At 45.2% G+C, this 15,714-nt stretch overlaps 1 protein-coding gene across 1 annotated transcript in view; it reads left to right on the top strand.

Annotated features, from left to right (window-relative positions):
* LOC119098313 (LIM and SH3 domain protein Lasp) overlaps positions 1 to 15,714 on the top strand; it is a 39,671-nt gene that overhangs the window by 20,970 nt on the left and 2,987 nt on the right. The gene's annotated exons all lie outside the window — the stretch shown is intronic.

The raw sequence follows: 15,714 nt of genomic DNA, 5'->3' as shown, positions 1-15,714 counted from the left end.
GCCTTTGCGATTGGACTGCCCTCCATCTGCTTATAATGATGAAGATAATATATAATAATATGCGTGGAGTGGCCAGCGCTGCCAGGAGGGACCAATGCGCGGCTGGCCAGGCCATCGATCGCTCCGGCGCAGTTCTCGCAACACACAGCAGTGTAATATAGCGCCGGAATATACTGCAGTATGGATTACAGCGCCCCGAACTTTCGCTATAAATTATGGCTATTATACACGTGGTGTTAATGCGGTTCATTAAAGGCGGACGTTATGCGTGACCCGGGCACTGCACTCGCATTAGAGCTGTCTGAATTCTATACGAACGCGGCAAATAATTTACATGTTTATTGCCTGGGCCATAAAACATTCATGCCCTCATAGATTTGATAGAAATTATTCATGGGTTCTGGTACGACATGGCGAGCGCTGGCTTCGTGCCCTTTCAATAAATTAATACGGAATCAATAGCGGAGGAATTATATCCAGGCCAAGCCAGCCGAGTTGCCCGACCGAGTACGCAATGCTTCTGTTGAGAAAGAGTCACCTGAGTAGAATCCCAGCCGACAAAGCTGCGACAGGGAATTACCCGGCAGTGAGCATCCCTGCGGATCTCAGATTCCGTTCTGCGGAGCTGGTGCTGCGCGAAGGTTTTGCTGCGTGGTAAGCCTATCCCAGCCAAGTAAAATCAGGATGTTTTTCCCTTACTCCATGGAAGCCAAATCAGCAGCATCAGCCAACTTGTGTGCTGACCTTTTTGCTTTAAAAAAGCTCGTGTACGAATATGCACTGCATACACGCGAGCACCAAAGTCCCAAGCGGATGCACGAATGCGCGTTCGCCAGCGCGTGTATGCCTCAGCTTTAAAAAGGTCAGTTGGCGGCTGGCCAGGAAGGTCAACCTGGCGCGTGAACTAGGCCCGTTCAGCTGAAACACCGATTTTTTTCTTCTTGCCCCACCGATTTCGCGGATCCAGACAAACTTGTGGCGCTTCGCATTTCCGAGGGGCGGCCTCAAGAATTGATTGCGGGGCATGTGCAAAATGAAAATTGTTCTTCCTCCAAGCGGATACAATTCATGTCCCATTCCCGGACACCGAAAGGCCGAAGGCTGACTGGCATTCTATATTTCCCCTTATTACCAACCGAATTTATAGTGATGTAGACATATAACCACGTTATTTAATAAGAAACTCTCATAATGAGCACTGGGCTGCATTTGGTGCCGGACTTAAGGCGCAGGCAGGGGGAGAAGACGTCATGAAGAGAGCGACATTGATTCCGGTGGCTGGAATCAGTTGACCTTTAATTTCACATGACTAGGATATTGGCCAGCCCACTTTTCTGCTGTTAGGCTTTCGCTAGCCGCCTATCTGATCCTCGATGCAACGAATATTGCAGCGGTGGTCGATGATGAGGTAAAAGTGGCCGTGTACAGGAAAAGACAAAGAGAGGCTATGGTTGCTGATTCAGATCTAGGCAATGGTGGAACAGATGTTATCGATAAAACAGTGACTGACGCTACGATAGAGCTCATGCACTGCATATGTGGATTCATCGGATAACGGGACTGGGACTGGGATACGAGAATAGCGAAGGGCGGCAGTCATTATATTTGCGTACCTCAACGCCGTTCCAGACACGCAATTATCCTCACTGACGTATCAGAGCTTGTCCCCTGCTAACGAGCTGCGGTGTGGCCAGATGCCGATATAGGCATCCCAGTAGCAGGTGCGTGGACAAGATTACAATATCCTTAACATGACAAATGTTTTCGAAAATCTGCCTTTTTTCAACACGCATCCGCCATTAATCAAAAAAATAAATTGCATGCAGCATTTGCATTAACATGATTGCGACATTAAAATTTAAACCAAAAGCGGCATAGACGGTTTATTTTGATGAAGCAAAAATATAGGATTTAAACCCTTTTTGTGCTTGACTAATACTTTCGAACTATTTGTTCGAGCAAATAAATTACCAGGCCAGAACTTATATTCAGCTTTTGCCTTGCAAAACAGGGGTACAGCCGATCCATCACCATGTGAAGAGGGGTAAATCGTTTGCCGGCCATTTGGAACAAATCAATATATTCTCAACTTGCGAACGACTCGAAATATGTTACTTGGAAAATAGCCTGAGAGGGCTAAAGAGCGCACCTAAAGCTATTTTTTAAATGAGGCTGTTTGTGCTACTTATCTTGCGAACGGTATCCCTCTTCGAACTTGATATAGTGGGTTGCTTTACGGATGATTGAAAGCAAGCACTTACATTGCATAGATAGAGGTGAAGTAAATAGGTGGAAGTATGGTGGCACAGTTATGTCATATTACTTGGCAATAGACGTAGTAAGATTATACAGGACATGGCAAGCCTGGTGTGTACTACACACCTTCTGGTGTCCTTCAGTTTATTCACCACGCATAAATGTACACTAAGTTAGTTAAACGACTTCGGATCAAAACGTATTTTTGAACCAAATCATGTCCGATGTTCAATCGATCATAATCGATCTTAAATTCCCGTCTGACAAAAAGATCTGTCTTGAACCAGTTACTGAACTGGAACGGTAAAAACTTTGTTGGTGCATTCATGGTACACACACACCGCTGCGTACAATTCATGAAGGTTACATGCAATTCTTAGCGAGCGAGACCGAAGTTCTGAGGAAAATGTGATAGCGTAAGCAGCCCGGTACGGCCTTTCCTGGCCAGTAATGCTTTTAAAGTTAGCGTCGAAGAGTTATAACTTTCAAACCGCTGATCGTGCTTCAGAAAAATTATCCGCACCAAGCGGCGCAATTCTTTAAAAGTCGTACTGCAAGATTTTTTAGGCGTCGTAATGCCAGGCGCTCCGCTAGATGGCGTGTACATGCCAAGTTGCAATATCACCATCAATTCACGTTCCCATTCGACTAACATGAGAAGCTTCTAACTTTCACATCAGGAAGAGTTGAAGGACACTAGTCGAAAACAGGTTCAGGGCCGGAGATCAGCCATCGCAGCGCCGTGAGACTAACCAATGCTGACAGGAGCAGAAAAATGGCCGCCGCGCTGGCAGAGGAGCGAACTGATGTGCGCAAACTGTCATGTGCTGCTGTGCACGAGCCACGAATCCGCCCGATATGAGGCGTTTTTAAGGTCAAATATCGGCAACCAGGGCGACGATAATCGAGAAAGCAAGTGCACGACGTGGGCAAATGTCCCGGCTGCAACTCATTAGCAACTTTCAGAGCTGTCCAGTTGGTAGATGTGTCGGTCATCAACAATCTTAACCATTTCCCAAAACTGATCGCAAATAAGAAATGTTATGGCCTAAGCCGGGAGAAATTGGGCCCCGCCAACCCATTAAATGAAGGTATTCCTGTGCGATTATGAGTCCCACTCACAATGGTTCACAGAGGCGACTAGCTCCAGTTGCTGCGTTCGGTCACGATCCCCATGACTCTTGCTATCAGTGGGGGTGTCTTCAACGGCTCGGCTCGACACTCACGCATGGAGGCTAAGGCATCGAGTGACACTATTTCTTAAAAATTGTGCTGCGTCATTACTAACGCACTTGATGCAAGCATTGTTCATGCGGTATATTTCCACGATGTTGCAATGTGACCACTATTTCAGCTACCCGCTCGAGGAACATACGGAAGAGTTTTCCACCCGTGAAAAGGCTGAAAAACACGAGTCGGGCGCAGGTCCAGATCTCGACCACCAGACGTCCTCAATGACGTCACACGAACTGATTGCGACTAAAAAATCATACGGGTAAAAAATGCCGGCCGATATGTACAGACTTTTTCGCTTAATGATGCACAATCCACGGTTCTTCTGCCTTCTGCTGTACTGAAGTCTTTCAAGAATTTGTGCCAGATCTCAGTAACAAGAGCGAGAAGAAACATGAGCCCAGCTGCATGGTGTTGGCGAACGCACCATACGCAAATCTTAAGTGATCTTAACGCTGTCCATCCCATAGACTTGCCTCGAACACGATACGCTGTGGTCTTAACTTAGCCGGTCCGGCCATAAGACCAACAAAGCCACATAGCCAAGTTTATTGAAACCAATATCACCCCTAAATGCTTCCGTTTTTTCAAACCTTTCATAACAGACATCAAAAACGTCAGCGAGTTTACCAACCTCGTCGCTAAAAAGCCGGGACTCACCAGTCTCCAAATCCAGCCATCACTTAAGAAATATAACTTGAAAGCATGTGCGCAAACACCAAACATCGCTGCTCCCACTCTTCCTGAGTCCGTGAAAGACGAGTTCAGGACCTTCCGGCAGGATCTGGAAACAAACCCGAAGGTGAGTGATTTGACACCAGCTTTACGAAACGATTCAGCCGAGGTGTTCGCATCACGCATGGAATAATTGTGCGGACTTTCGTCCTCGTCAGGTATGGTACAATCTACACAACGTTTAGGCTAGCTGACTTCCGGCCATCGTCAGGTATTAGATGCAATGTCAGGGTAGTCTTCAGAAGCAGCTTCACGCTCCGGAGAGTACTTCCCAAGCCAGGCCACCGACACGTAAGGAACATACGGAGAACTGCATATGCGACATACCGTGCAGCTGTGGTAGGTCCTACAAAGGAGAGATGCGCTGCCCTCTGCCAATCAGGCTGGAAGAGCACAGGAAGACATCGGTTCGGGGTGAGACTCGTCATGAAGTCCGGTGTGACAGCGCGTGCATGATCAGACGGCGATCCTCAACCAGCACGGGATGAGGTGACCATCATCGGCAGGGGGCAATGCTGGAAAGTCAGAGAGATTAAGGAGGCAGCGCACGGGCCATTGGCTAACAGCCCCAGTAAGCGAAGCGTAGACATCAGCCCAATGTGTCATTCAATTCCAAGGAAAAACTCCAAAATATCCAGGAGATAAACGACACCAAGTTCTCACACAAAACGGTTGTCTTTCCACACTTTGCCCAGCTGGCAGAGCACTGGACTCGCGGTCAGAAGACCCTGGTTCGAATCCAGGCGGTTTCAAGGCGAGACTTCGGGTCGTGACGCGTCCATCACTGAAAGCCAAATGTCAGTCATTCTAGCCACAGACTGAATAACAATTGATGACGGCTGGAGAGTAAACTGGTCAATACGTTATGGACATATTTATGCATCAGACAAATACGGTAGTCCGAACAATTATTCAATCCGCGAATATGTCGCGGCTTGGACGCTGAAACGCGGACATCGGGTTCAGGTTAAGATCAGGTCGGATTTATGATTCGGACTGTATAAGTCTAACGCCATGCTTTTCGTGAGCGGTGACATGAGCTCAGCTGTTGTGTGATGGATGTAATTTGAACATGCAACACTTGTTCTGGATAATTGTGGTATTCCCTTTGGCTTTCAGTATGGCAACAATATCTGTTACACACATACATACGCGTTTTACCCCAGCCTACATGTATAGTTATGCACAAATATATAACAAATGCGTTGCATTTCAAGAGCAATGACCCATACGGACCAATATCTCCAGTGCGCAAAGGCAAATTGGCGGAAATATTTACATAAAGAACGACTGTAAGTTGCTAGTGCATTTGCGATGAACATGATGCATATGGATAAGACAGTAGTGATAGCCTTATTCCTCGCAAAAAGAAAACTAGGAGAATGGAGAGATAGGTGCGTTAATATTTCGACATGGTCTTTATTGAAACGAATATTCAATGGAACAGATTGTTATGAAAACAACAATCCACGGTCGGAGCACCGTAAATGAATCACTCGCTAAAGCTATGAGGTTTGCACCGTACATGATTACTTGTACACCAAGACAATGTGTTCGTGGCTTTAGCGCCTACAGTATGTGTGAGCATGCAATGATCTTGCATTAAACACAAACCTACAAGAACATATCAAGCACACGGCACACAGGAGGTTGGCAAGGGCAATGGGAAGGTAGGGAAGACGGGACCGGTATGATGTGCGTCTTCTGGACACCCCGCCCGGGTTCGGGTTCAGCCGGTAGCTGTTTTTCGGTCTCTCTGTTAAACTTCAGCGGGGCTTATGCACATGCAGTGCATGGTGCTCAGAAGCCCAAGAATGTTTCCCACTTGCGCTTTACACCGGATGCAATTTCGATACGCGCGATTCGCCACCGACGCATTGGCATTTGTAAACACAAAGGGTGTAATTGCATTCTTAGGCTGCATTTATGGAAGCGTGGTAATCCACGGTGCTTCATTCGATCTGACATCGTTCCGAAAGGATGCATGTGCCGAGACAAGCAAACCACTGACATTTCTTACATTGTTTGATGCTTGCTTGGGTCGGCAGCACTTAATTCTATTACAATTCGCATTAGTTGCATAAGGAATTACTTGCGCAGGCACCGCTGTATACTAACATTATACTTGTGATATTCCTGGGTTTTCAACTGTCCTGAGGTGCAGCCTGTCATTCGTATACAGGAGCACCAATTGTGATGCTGGATTTTCATGCATGCTGATTGACCCGGTTTTGTGCGTACCTGAATCGTATAGCATTTATTTTTGTGTCACAGCTCATGCACTAGACACGGACATAACGTCCCGAAGCCAGTCCAAGCCACTGATAACGATAGCTATGTGAAAAACGTTCAGTCGCGTCAAGTCATTTTCAACACCGTGCCGATATTCTGAGATCATTTCGTCCCTATGAACAGCAGATTTTCTTAATTCGTTTGAACTAAAGCGGCTGGGGACCAAGCCCGAAAGCCTGTTTGGGTGTAATTTGTGCAAGTTCTTGCGCTGGCTAAGCTTTGGCTGCACCAGTTAAGTGCCCAGTTTCATAGCATGAGCTCTACTGGTTGGATTTGTACCTAGATAACAGACTGGTCCTGACCTTGGTCAGGCACTTGGATGACAAAGAACATAGCTTGCGAACCATGAAAAATTCCGATTAGTCAAGATTTCAGCAATGCGTGACCGGCATACCTGAGTACATAAATAGTTTTTAAACTATCCACGAATGAATACAAGGGGAAGCTTTGCAGCAGTTCTATAAAAAACGAGCAGAACTTGTTATAAGGCATGGCCGCTTAAAAGCATCTAGATATATCGCTATCCGGCCGTCTTATCCGTTCTGACCATTGATATTATCCGGTTTATCCGGTATCCAGCTGAATAGGGAAGTCCACAACCAGTAGATCTCTACACACGAAAGCTCTGTTGGCGATCTGACGTGACTGCGTTTTCATCGATAATTTGTCAGATATAGTCCAAACCTTTCAAGTGAACGACTTTTTAGGATCAGAGCCCACACTAGACAGTGCTTGTTGCGTGAGCCCTAACCTCGCGATTCAATCGTTACACTCCAGGCCAGCAGCAGGATTTTGCGGCAAGGTTTACAGCGCCGCAGAGCTCGGCACAATCCGTCTTGCCCTATGACGTCAGCTGACCTTTAGCGCATGGCATAGCACCTGTCCGCATCCCGCAATGTCTCACAGACCCAGAGTAACCAGATTACAGCCCAGTCACGTGATGAGGTGGGTTGAATCTCGTGCACCAGTGGTAAACAGGTTTTACAGATTGCCAGCTTTTGTTTTGTTACGACCTGCACAAGGATTTCGGTGTGGACAGCGTGCCGCTGCCCTGCCTCGCTCTGATCGCCCGTTTTGGTGCTGTTACTGCTGCCGCCCCGTTCTCTCAGCCTATGCACCCTATGTAGCCAATGCATTACGAACTCTGGTCTCACCCACCTGCTCACCTGATGGCGACGGATTATATATGTATGGAAATGTGCTATCATTTACCGTTATCGAGAGACCCAAAGCGTCTGTCAGTACCATATAAGCTCTCATGGTCGTTACCATGGGTGAAAGAATCCTCTTTGACTAAAAAGCCATGTTTAAAATCCCGCGACGTAACACACGGATTACAAATGAAGCTCAAACACGTCAAAGAAGGTCAGACTAGCTGCCGAATTTTAATTTCAGCAATTAATTAAGCAGCCCCATACATGAAAGACAATAGCAAAATGACATACTCAAATAACGCCAAAAACAAATCATGACCAAAATCTCTTTTCGGAGGAATGGTCACATAGTTATGCCTTCGGATATTTTCGAGAGGTCACGTTACAGATTGATATTTGGCGGCACACAATTTGTAGAAATATGATCCGAATCGATGAAAATTACATTTTGTTGAGATGATCACGATATCAGGAAACTTTTGGCAGCCTCAAATTGTTTAAACTTTTGCGCTACAACCTTGCGAACTTTTCGTACGTGGCCTGTCTTGTCATGTGACGCACCCAACTCTGTGTTTTTAATCAAACCTTATCAAGTTTGGTACTTCAGATATTTATATAACAATAAAAAGCTGATTTCTTCCCATGAATGCCCCTTTGAGCTTAGTTTTGTAAAAAAACAACATATAGGTGGTACTGGAACCGGTACCTCCGTAAATCTCCGGACTGGTCGGAGATATTATTGCCTATCGCTCATTATTGACTATCGAGAACCCATCCTGGTGTGTACATAGCTTACTCTGACCTGAAGCGGGGCACATCCAGGCTCGTAGAGGACCCATTATTGAATGTAGCTTCAATCATTCTGGTCTGTAGAGGTCTCATTCTGACCTGTAGAGGGCCCATCATTGACTGTGACTGACCAATTTTAGCCTGTGAAGGACCCATTTTGGCCCATGGAGGGCCCAGTTTGGCCCCTAGAGGGTGCATTCTGACCTTCAGTGAGCCCATTCTAACCCGTACATGGCTATTATTGACTGTCCATGGTCTAGTTTGTCATGCAGAGGGCCATTATGACTTGCAGAGGGCCTAAAATTGACTGCAGAGGTGCAGAGGTATTACAGAGGTGTTACATGTACCGAAGTGCTTTAATATGTTTGATGAATATGTCCTATTGATCAGCACAAAAAAGTACCCCACTCCTATCACCTTACATCCCAAATCCCGCATTTCACATTTGTCGTACAACCCATTGAGTTGTTGTTGAATTGATGTGCCCCCCCCCCCCCCCCCCCGTTGGGTACAATGGCCCCTCTGATTTAATTTTCCCCGCTCCTGCGTGAAATTCTAGCTACATCTGTCTCTACTTCTGTTGACCTGAAAAACCGGGTCGCGCTGGAGCGCGCAAAATATACTCCAGAATTTGGAACCTTTGTCACATGGTCACTGCTGTATCTTTGATCGTGCAAAGCATAGTCAGCATGGCCTACGTACTGCTAAACCGGCTTATACCAGAGCTTCGGACAGCAGAACCTCTGCTTTGATAAAAAATAAACGTTAGGCACGGCCGTGCGACTTATAAAAGAATCATTCTTTATGTCGATGCGGTGTCGGCTCAAGGGAGCCGAAAGCGTCCTGTGGACAAACGGGCTCTGTTTGCTGAGAACGTGTTCCAGTAACTGCCGGACAAATTCCTCGGCTGCACATCATTCATGTTTATGCCTAAACATCATGTGAAGTTTCCTAAATCTCAAAGTTCTTAAACAGGCTCATCTAGGTAATTTCAGGCCAGTGACAAGCTTAGGCCAGTGACAAGCTGTTTAAGAAGTCGACAGAAGATTTCTGTTGCGATCCCCGTTATCAAAACGTTATCAAAATCAGTGTGTTATCCTGTTCAAATCCCTGTTATCAGAAGTTCTTAACGAACGTCAGAAACTACCAAACATAAGCACGCTTTTCTTTAAAATAGGCTAGCGTTGACCTTAGTCTGACGCTCATGCCTGGTCCTAGGTCAATACAATGTTTTGTTATCCCAAATTCAATTGTTACTTTGCCTAAAAGCTATCTCAGAGGCGCATGGCTTCGCCTGACACTCTGAAGTCGCATCAGATTGGAAGATTCCCTAGAAATTGACTTTTCTGACCGCCACATCTTGACTTTGACCTGCCATAGGTCAGCGACCTCCCAAGGTACATTTATACTTTTACCGAAGGATCCGCTGTTCAATTGCCTACGTACAGGCAAACTTTGGCGCGGTTACGCCACGCCGTTTGAAATTTATTGCGTCAAAACGTTCGAGGGCGAAATTGATTCACCACCCGTGTGCGTGCTTTAAAGGAACGCCCACCCGGGCTAGTTTTGGAAGCTGTTTTCAAGGTAGAAGAGAAAAAAAGCCTCAAAGGTTTGCAGTCATTTTAAACATCGAAGCATCAGACATGGTACCTAAACCGTTACAACCTCTAGTGAACTCTTGTTTGCGAACAAGTTTCTAGAAAGACGCTGGTTGCGTGGAAATGACCGAGGGCACTTCGGACACCATCGCCGGTTTAGCATTATTGCAATGCATTTGGCGCGAAAGTCGCGACATAGAGACCTCAAAATCTGAGAACATTAGTCGCATAGAGCCCGACGTTCCCTGTGAGCTTAGACTCTCTAGTTCTCCTAGTTTTTAACACCTCACTTGCGTCCAACTGACTCTACCTACCCCCATCCGATCGCGTCGCATTCAACCGGTCCCCGGGAGCGCGTTGACATGTGAACAGCGCTAGCGTCATCTACGTAACAAGCTTTGATACTACTAGCGTCATCTATATCGATGACATGATAACCGAACAATATGACGCAATTAGAAGTAGTCATTGGGCACCAAAAGTAACCCTGTCGTGCAGAAGGACACGCGCCTCCTCTATACTGGGAGCGTTTAAGCCATCCTAACCATCGCAATGTGCTCAAAAGATGCATCCAAAAAGAACCCTTGGGGCTATTGATCACGTTACGTTACGCATGGAGGGAGGATGCGTTTCGGTCGTGCGTGAACGAAGGGTAAGAAGGGGGAGGGGAAGGGAAGGATTTTGGGTAGCTTAACGTTGCGCTCGTGTGTGGTCCAAAATTATGTTACAATTTTTAAAAAGTCAGCTCACTTACGGCCGAATACGGTTGGCTTCGCTCCCATGACAAGGAATATGGCCGTTTTTGTTTCGCATGAAGCGTTTTGCAATCCCTCTTTCTCAATAAAGGGTCGAATAGATGCTACTAATATAGGACGCTACGCCTAACACGGCTTATTTAGGAGAGGAAAGGAGACTCTCAGCGTTAATAGTGCGCAGTTACAGGGAGGACTGAAAATGGCCAAAAGTGAGCAACGTAGTTTACGATCGGCGTTATTCATGCAGGTGGCTGAACCCTCATGCATCCATAACCCCGTAACGCTCTGCCGGCACAAGGTGTTAGATGGGGGAGGGGAGGGGATTATCGTAACACCTAATCACCGCAGTCATATTTCATGAAGTGAAATTAACCCCGCACAACACGGCGTGTGTCGCTCGTGTGATTGCCGTGAATGAGCTGGGCTCAAATTCTAGTGAATAGCAAATCGAACAGCACTAAACTGAATGTTTGTAACGTTAAATTAAAACACAGATTTTCTGAATGATAAAATTTAAGTTACTATGAAACACAACTATTGCGATTCATGCCGTAAATGCCGAGATCTTCGTTATTTACAAGCCGTGGCCGTAAAAAGAGCGTCACGCAGCCAGCAGGTGGCGTTAGACACCAGCATGCGTCACATTCGTCAACGTTTTCAGATTACAAACAAATATTCAAAAACAAACGTTGGAAAAAGTGCGGTGTGGGCGTTTGGGGCCGGTCGTCTCCGTGTCCGCTGGCCAGTGGTAGTTTATCTCCGGAGTTCGTGGAGGGGTGACAGTTCTGACTCGCACTTAGAACTGTTCGGAGGCTTTGGGTGCAGGGTCAGTCCAAGAACGTTAGTACCGGAGGTAATCACGGTTTAAAATTAAACGCAGTCATCAGTCAGGGATATCTTAATATTTTCTGATACGGCTCATTTTGTGATACTCCTCTAACGCATGACAAAAATTGCCAAGTAAAAGCATTCAATGGTGAAACTTTCTGAAAGCTGTTTGGATGCGGTTGACCTTTTGAAGATAGCCATTTTCATGCCACATCACACACAATGCTCATTTTCTTAGCTAGAGATGACAATAGATAGGTTTTTCTTCTGCCAGGGGATGGGGTAGGGCTGATTCATCCCCATCACATGTGTACTGTCAGTGTTTTGACATTAAAAGTACCCTAAAACCCCAGTGACCATGGGACTGGGATGCAGCAGCATGTCTCATCAATAGTTATACCTGTGTCAACCTATAAAGCTTGCCCATGACACAAGAGGTTGTTGGTGTTAGTGATGGTGGCATGTAAATTGCTCTATTGGTCTCATGTGATGAAACTTAAGTGTTTTATGTGGCTTTAATTGCATACATTGCACATGAAAAGTTATGTAACAGTACCTAGTAGCATTGAACATTGATAACAGGTGTCTGTGTATCAAAGCCATTGTGATCGCACACAGCCATCAGGGCTAGCCTCTTGCTTTTACTTTTTTAATGTGCAGCTTTGCATGCTCATGGTTGAATGGTTGAGATAGCAGCTAGATATGATTTCTTAACCTGGTAGGAATGTGATGAAAAATATGATAAAAACATTGACGGAGTGATATACAGTGTCACTAGCAACAATTTTATATGAATTTTAATAACCACATACATTTTTGGTAGAATGATATTCAAGAACAGCCCAATCTGGCCAATGGCAAGGATGGCAGCTAGCTGTACTAAATTTAATGAACTCAACCCAACCTAAAATAGGGAGCTAGCATATATTGTATTGCTTTTTATTGAGTGTTTCACTATACTTCTACATAATAATGATCTTTTATTATTGATATGAGTTTTTTTAGTTCTGTTGATGAAAACAGTCCTGATTTCATGTATAACTCCTATGAGCTTCCTTGATGCAGGGAAAATGTACAGCATTTCAGCATTCAACCACTCCTATGGTGGGAATGTCAATACTGTGTCAAGCTGTGACACTTCCAACTTGGGGTTCACTGCCAGTGACCTCTCCCCTTGCTCAAAATAAGCCAGTCAGGATCAAACCGGTTGGCAGTTGACCCAGCATCCAACCACCTCTGGCTTGATGGGCCAGTCAGGTCAGATCTCTGGGTTTGGGGTCAAAAGGCATCAGACTGGGTTGTCAGTGAGCCAGGATTCTGGTAGCACCAATTTATATCTGCATCCTGCACACCATACTGTTTAAAGTGTGTAAATCTGATAGCTCTTAGCCCACTCTTTTATCATCATATCAGAGGATTCAGTATTGGTTTAAATGCATGGTGTGCTAAAATTGCCATGTTTAAACTGTGTATCAGGGAAACCAGAGGTACAGGGCTTGTGTTCTGCAGTGCCTGCTTTTCTTGCCAGGGTGGGAGGCAGGTGATGCCACATGACCTGAAAAAATAACATCACACAGGGGTGTGTGATAACCTGCCCAAGTTATCAACTGCAATGAAACATGTTGAAGGTTCAGAGATAGGATAATTGGGATTACTCTTTAAATGTTAAAAGGGAATGCAGTTTTACATTACTGCAGTTTTATATTACAGAATTTTACATAACAGTAAAACTAAAAAGAAGGCATGCAGGAGAAAGGTATTTTGTGGCCATGTTGGCAGTCATTTGGAACATGCAGAAAAAAACAAAAAACAGAACAGAAGAAGCCCACTTGGCAATCATCAATAGTTATACTGTTACCACTGGCTTCAGATTGCAAGAAACACTAGCATTGAAGGTGTTGTGTGCAGGTCACTGCTAATGCAGAATTACATGAGCTTAGTACCATCCATTACCCCTGCAACAGGACATCACTTCTGAAAATGTGATGTTGCCTGTGCTGATGATTGGTCTTAGATGCATTTGATTACATCCAGCTGTAGTAATCAATATCATTTGCACATAATGCTAACATTTCTCTGTCAAATAGGATGTAGACTGAACTGTGTGTGTTGAATAGGCTAATTAATGACATTTTTATCAATTGCAGCTTTTGTGATACAGGACAAGTATCCAGTGTCTTTAAAGCACACAATTATACCATGCGTAGCTGTTTATTTTTTATGTTATTTAAGTATTTTGTGTTCATTATACCCCAAAAATTGGGATGCCCACCTCAAACTGTAAGGGAACCATGGATATTGTATACTGCTTAAAAGCCATCCCCAGGTACTTCCCTGCACAGAGAGGTGACATAATTGATGCTGTAAGCACAGTCTCCCATGGCACATCGTTAGGGGGGTCTTAACATTATTAAAAGGAGTGCTCCACATTGGAAGACATTAAGGCAAGCAGCAGATGTGGTGGAAAACCTCACCCTTAACTGCTGGTATGCTGCTAAGTGTAAAAGACTATTTAAAATGGCACGGGTTGACTAGTAAATGTGTTCGTCAATATGTCGTCTGACTACGCCATGTGTCATGATTACATCATGATTACGTCTCGCACAGTGTGACAAGCGGGAACCGTTGTATGATTCACTCTTTTCCGGACGCCAGTCCGCCCCGATGTCTGCCTGTTCTGATTTCTTAAGTGAGACGAATAGCGTGATGCATTGATGGTAAGCATTCTGGTGTGTTGACCAGCAGTCGTTGTAAAGCTAAGCAGGAAAATGATGCGGCATGGTGGGAAGCTGGTCAACATAATTTTTTTTTTAATGAATTTGTATAGTATGATGGATAATGTGGTACTTATAGCTACTTGGATTCGGACAGTCTTATGGTTATGCGTAGCGACGCGGACTTCGAAGATTGTAAGCCATCGACGTCATTTATGGCGTCATACCTCTAGATTCTGTGCGTTAAGGTGCTCGCAGCGAACGGGACGTTATGATCAATGGAATCGCTTTTTTGTCATTAAGATTCTACGTGATGTCACGTAGGATCTTTGCTGGACGCGCGGGATCTGTCGTGACTTGGGCGGAGCGAGATCAAAATAAGAGCTGCATTTATGAACAGGTCACTTTGCGTGCAATTAAGGTATTTAATTTGCGATCCAGGACTGACAGCTGACTTCGTCCGTCCTGATAATTGATTGGGCACATGAAGAAAACGTGTGTTCTACGCTACAAATAGTATTATAATTTGCGGTTTCCGTTGTGAGGGCACGCAAAGTACGTGCGAGTATAGATGCTAGTTTGTCATATGCGTAGTTATCACGTAACCAAGTACACCTATTATTGTCTTCGTAGCAAGAAAATGAATACAGAACACATCGCGCTGCGCATACTTCCGGCAAAGGTTCTACTTGACGTCACTTAAAATCGAATAGTCTTGATGCGTTGCGAATGCACCCCTGGTATATCTGACAGAATGTAGCCATGCAAGTTGAGTGGAGTTCATCATTTTGTGTTTCAGTTGAGCTGTGCATTTGCATGCCGTGGTATGACTTATCCTCTTCAGACTGCATATCCAGCATTCTTGAAAATATAACACATTAAGTGTTCAGGCTTCTACTTACGACAGCAACTTCACTTAATGCGTAACAGTGACGTAGAAACCACGTAAAAGTCTGTGCCTATCACTATGGAAACCCCGATTTGCTCAGCATTTGTTGAGAATAAACCAACCTGCAACCAAGCTGGCGACAAAATAGATCTTATGATCTAATCGATTTTGTAGTGCGTCCCATGTGATCCTGAGACAGCTTGTTTTGGCTTAACTGCATTGTTCTTATTTGTCCGTTTCAGGACATTTAACCCTTGAGGGTGTAGCGCATGAAGTGAATTCCCACCCAGCCGCCAGCGCGGCATGAAAACCGCGTCCTTGCGCATTGCAGGGAACGAATGCCCAAACCTCCAGATATCTGTACTGGAGTGACTGCTGCCAGTATACTTGTAACCACACGGGAAGAGAGATGGCGACATTAATGGCATTGTACTGCTGTTGTTGTTTTTAATCCGACACCTGATCAAAATG

The sequence above is a fragment of the Pollicipes pollicipes genome, unplaced genomic scaffold (genome assembly GCF_011947565.3).
Source record: "Pollicipes pollicipes isolate AB1234 unplaced genomic scaffold, Ppol_2.1 Scaffold_4740;HRSCAF=5597_pilon_pilon_pilon, whole genome shotgun sequence".
NCBI lineage: Eukaryota > Metazoa > Arthropoda > Thecostraca > Pollicipedomorpha > Pollicipedidae > Pollicipes > Pollicipes pollicipes.
The sequence above is the reverse complement of the archived record's forward strand: the minus strand, read 5'-3'. Positions and strand labels throughout refer to the sequence as shown.